Source organism: Lolium rigidum, chromosome 1 (genome assembly GCF_022539505.1).
Source record: "Lolium rigidum isolate FL_2022 chromosome 1, APGP_CSIRO_Lrig_0.1, whole genome shotgun sequence".
Lineage (NCBI taxonomy): Eukaryota > Viridiplantae > Streptophyta > Magnoliopsida > Poales > Poaceae > Lolium > Lolium rigidum.
Genome location: NC_061508.1, coordinates 233198239 through 233203455, shown reverse-complemented (window position 1 = coordinate 233203455; position 5217 = coordinate 233198239). Strand labels below are relative to the sequence as shown.

Genomic DNA, 5217 nt, shown 5'->3' with positions numbered 1-5217 from the left:
GTTCCACCTATATAATGAAGGGGAGAGGGAGGGGGCGGCCACCTCTTGAGCTGCACCAACAAAGGGCACCCAAGGCCAACGCCCAAGTACCCCCTCTCCCAAACCCTAGACTCTCCCCTCCTCCATCTTCTCCTGCGGTGCTTACGGCGAAGCCCTGCCGGAGATCTCCACCACCACCGTCACCATGTCGTCATGCTGGCGGGATTCCGAGGAGGATCTACTACATCTGCTGCCCACTGGAACTGGGAGAAGGACGTCGTCATCAACACCGTACGTGTGACCGAGTGCGGAGGTGATGCCCGATTGTGGCACCGTCAAGATCTTCTACGCGCTTTTGAAAGCGGCAAGTGATCGACTACCTCCACCACGAGATTTATCTTGTTAATGCTTAGCAATCTTCGAGGGTATGTTGATCTCCACCTTGTTGCTACCATCTACTAGATTAGATCTTGGCTTGTTATTCGTTCTTGCGGTAGGAATTTTTTGCTACGAATCCCTACACTTCCAATCTCATCTACCAACCTGCAAAGCAAAGTCTTTGTGTTTTGCCCCCAACTCCACCGTTTGGTTGCCAAGCACAAGGTTTTGGTATTAGTAAAGTAAAATAACAATAAATAAAATACTAGAAAGAAAACTAAAACTAGAAAGTAAACTGAAATATGTAAATAAAGATCTCTTTGGGTTTTTGGTTGTAGTTGCTAGAAGTAAAGATATTTTTGTATTTTCCAAACTAAGTAATTCAAAAAATGTAAAGCAAAGTAAAATAAAGTAAAAGTTGTTTCATATGATAAAAAGTTGATCGGGGTTCATGGGTTCGCTTTTCTATTATCTCATAAAGGTGCGGTGGCATTAAGAACACGATAGATAAATAATATTGATAAGTTTTTATTATGTGTCTTGATTAGCATTCATATGGACATCATGTCCGAATATAAAGATGATACTACACATCTTACTTATACTTCACTAGAAAGGGATACACTTCAAGCAATCTAGATTTAAGAATTAACAGCGCATAGCTTTAGATACTTTGACATGATGTTTGAACAACAAATATGCTACCTTGAATTAAACATATCACAATAGATCAAGCATATGATCCATATATTGAACAAGACTTCTAAGATTTCACTAAGAACTATATAGCACATGCATTCACTTTATCCCTAGTGAGGTAACAAAAGAACCGGTAATGACCATATAGTAGATATGAGGCTTGATGTCAAAACTCATTACTACCACCATGCTACTCCATCAAATAAACACCATCCCCCACACATGCTCTTGCATACAAGTTTGATCACAACAAGTAATAAAGAACGGGGTAACAATATGCATTTATTAATACATATAGAACACAATAAAGATTCAGTCTCATAGATTATCCAACAAAACAAAATATCCACCACATAGGAACGACAAATATGGTCATAATCATGATAGGAAGCTCATATGGCATCCAAACATCATAGCACAAGAGAGAGAGAGAGAGAGAGAGAGAGAGAGAGAGAGAGAGATCAACTGCCAAAAACCCATAGTCCATAGGTGGACTACTCGCTCTTCGTCGCGATGGTGGTATTGATTATGTTGGAGAGGGTGGAGATGCAACTGGGGATGGCTCCGACAACCTTTCACCCTCCAATCTTCGCAGGTTCAGCCTGAGTTTCGTGGTTTTCTTGTTTCCATTCCGCCGCCTCCAAAAACGCCTCGAGGTTCTATATATAGTGGTTTTTAGGTCTAGATCGTCAATTTGAGATCAAAACTGATGATTGCGGATTCTCAGGGAGGGAACGAGACATGGTGGCGTGGCCTAGGGTGGGGGCGCACCACCTGTGCTTGTTTGGGTCTCATGGGCCCCCTCTGGTACTTCTTCTTATCATGTTGTGTCTCCGGAAAAATATTGACTCCAGAAAAATCCTAGCTCGCTCTGTTTGAATTCCCTAAGGTCCCTAAAACTTAAAAATATACAAAACATGAGTTTCCTCCGGAGTTATAAACCAATGAAAGGGGTTCAATGGAAAATCCACGTAAATCAATGCAAAACAGGAATATAGCATCTTATAAGATGTAAATATGTTGGAATATGTAACAAGAAACTAAAAATGTATGTGTGCTTTTTTACATGTATCACCGTGATAGCTTACAATTGACATGGGTCCTTGCGGCGCGACGTTACCGACACACATGCGAAAGGAGTTATTTTTGGATCTATTAGACATAATCAAGACATGTCGACCAGATTAGTTTCCAGTTCAAAAAAAAATATTTAGTTTCTTCTAAGTGAGTGCCTAAAATTATGGTACAAAAGCAAGCCAAAAAAGTAACTACTATCAGAAATTAAACACTAGTGCAACGATAGAGTCCCTATGTGATGTGTTATTCCGGGTTTGAAACAGTATGCCACAATTTTTACAAATATTTTTCTTGCTCGGTACTAAGTCCCGTATGAGATTACCGCGGCATCAATTGTTTTTTTCCTGACAACCCCACCCCCCACCCCCATGACAATTTAGATGCATGACAGTAATTCGTCAACTATTTTCAGTAATTCGTCAACGTTTACATTTGAGATGCCAAAAAGATATTGCATGACGATATGTCAATAAAAAGTCCATTGTGAATTAACATAATCCTTGACAACAGAGAAACTATCATGGATTATCTACATTCTGTGACGATTTCATTTTTGTCATGAGGCCATTTTGTCATTAAATATTATCTTTTGTTTCTTTATCAGGTTGCATGGTGGATGAAGGGCAAATTAGTGACAAGGTCGCTAGCTTAAGTCGCAGGGTGGATGAATAACAAATCCAACGCGGTGTTGGCCTCACGTAGATCTTGCACAACCGACCCAATGACACAACCGTCAAGAATAGAGAGACACTCAAGAACTCCATCTACAACTAGGAGATTTTCTTAATTTACGGGTACACTTCATTAGGAAGTGTACCTCTAATTTTAGATTTAGGTTTGCTGCTATTTCTTTTTAATTTTTGAAGCAATTCTTTCTTTTTTTCAGAGATTCGTAGTTGATAGATCCTGCATTGATTGAAATGTAATGGAATTTTATATCTTAAAGAAATGACACGAAAAGTATGGAAATGATAAATTGATTTGTTAGCACTAAATGTGATTATTTTTTCTATCACCAATAGGTGCACGAAACAGGGAAAAAATAACACGCCGCATATTTTCTATGCACAAGACTAAATCATCCGTCGACTATTAATGTATCGAGACTTTTCAATCTTGGTGTTGTGTACGAGAAGGCGCGGTGAATCGGTATGTCCCGCAGGGAAAAAAGCATTGGATATGAACTATCCCGACACAGTTATCCCTGGTTGTTTTTTCGACGGGTCGGTGCGAGCGCGGCGATTAAGCGCATGCCTCGACATTTAAAACTAGTAGAGCCCACCTACCGTGTTGTAGTGCATGGTTGCCATCAAGAACTTAACACATCAACACCGTCTGATCTTCCACACGGAAAAACTAATGTTCGATCATGTGCCCTTCCCCGCTCATGTGAACATCCCCGCTGACCCCTCTCCCACGTGCACTTTACATGATCCACTTCTCTCCCTCTAGATCCAATTGTGTCTATGCCACCTCTGCCACCAACCTCTCGGGATATCACCCCCCCCCCCCCCCCCCCCCCCGCTAGACACACACCGTCGTTCGATCCTCCGACGCTCAAGAGCTCCTCCTACAATTCGCATTCTACTGGTGATTGTGGAGCACCACACGGACAACGGACGCGTGGGAAGTGGGAACACACGACATGTCGGCCGAACTCGTGTACGTGCTCGCTTCTATTGTCGGTCATGCCACGACTAGCAGTCAAGCGTTGGGTAGGCAACGGGGCTCCATGTGCGGCCGATGGGGATGATAGTGGCGCTCGTCTACGGCCGCGGTCGACCCAAGGGAGGAGGCCCGTGACATTCCATTAGAAAATGGCGCAACATCATCGAAATTGCAAGCACGAGTTATGGAACTCGGGTGGGTGGTAATTGGTAAAGCTTAAGCCCCTCTTCACTTCTAGGATATGGCTTCAATCAATTATAAAAAAAAACCTAATATCTTTAGACTTTGTTTTTTTTCACACGCTAAACGTGAGCTATGTTGTGGTAACCATATCAAATGCAGACCCTTTCAAATTTAAGAAGTCATCTGGTAATCAAAACAAAACACATATCTTAAATGCAAGTAAATCACGCGTCCGTCGCATACATGGATAATGGAGTACAACCTCATCTCCTTTTATTACTTGGCTTGAGAAAACGAACAAATACCCGAAAGTACGCAATCAAAACCCGACCACGTACAAGTCGACAACAAGCACTAAAACAATTACGTACTAATTACTCCTCAATACTCTGAATTCCTGACACATACTAGTTCATGCATGCACGCGCAGGCGCCGGAAATGGATCGAAATGGATAAACCAGCTAGTTCAGGCGGTGAGCTCCTCCTCCTTGTGGGTCTCGATGACGAGGTCGGACTGCGGGTAGGCGGCGCAGGTGAGCACCCAGCCGGCCTCAATCTGGTCGTCGTCGAGGAAGCTCTGGTCGGACTGGTCGACCGTGCCGGAGACGACCTTGCCGGCGCAGGAGGAGCAGGAGCCGGCGCGGCAGGAGTAGGGCAGGTCGATGCCTTCCTCCTCGGCGTGGTCGAGGATGTAGACGTCGTCGGGGACCTCAAGGTCGACCTCCCCTCCGGCGTGATAAGCTTCACCTTGTACGTGGCCTGCGCCCGGAGCCTCATGCCCCTGGCAGCCGTCGACGACAGCGGCAGCGCGACGCGGGTGGCGGCAGGCGCCGAGGGGGCGGTGGGGCAGAGGGAGAAGGGTGCCCGGAGGCTGCTCAGCACGGTGGCCATTGCGGCGGAGCTGTGAGCTAGCTTTGGAGGTGGATAGCAAGATAGCTGGAGAAGAGGATAGTGTTGGAGTGCGAGGGAGAAGTTGGGATGAAGCCGAATAAGAAGGGACGTACGTGGTGGGTGGCGCGTTCTCGGCTTATCCTGAACACGAACGGTCGCGTTGGAGCGACCACGTTCACACGCTGAGGCTGAAACGGATCTGTGCCACCCGGCTGGAGCTAGATGCCACCATGGACATCGACAAGGCGTGTGGCGGCCATGGGATGGGGTGACTGCCAGCATGGGTTGGGTTGTATGGTTCAGACGTTTGGTTACAAACTCGCAACGCTGAAATCACATTA

General features: G+C 45.1%; 1 pseudogene; it reads right to left on the bottom strand.

Annotated features, from left to right (window-relative positions):
* Nucleotides 1-4235: 4235 nt before the first annotated feature.
* On the bottom strand, nucleotides 4236-4954 carry LOC124691410 (annotated as a pseudogene).
* Nucleotides 4955-5217: the final 263 nt, after the last annotated feature.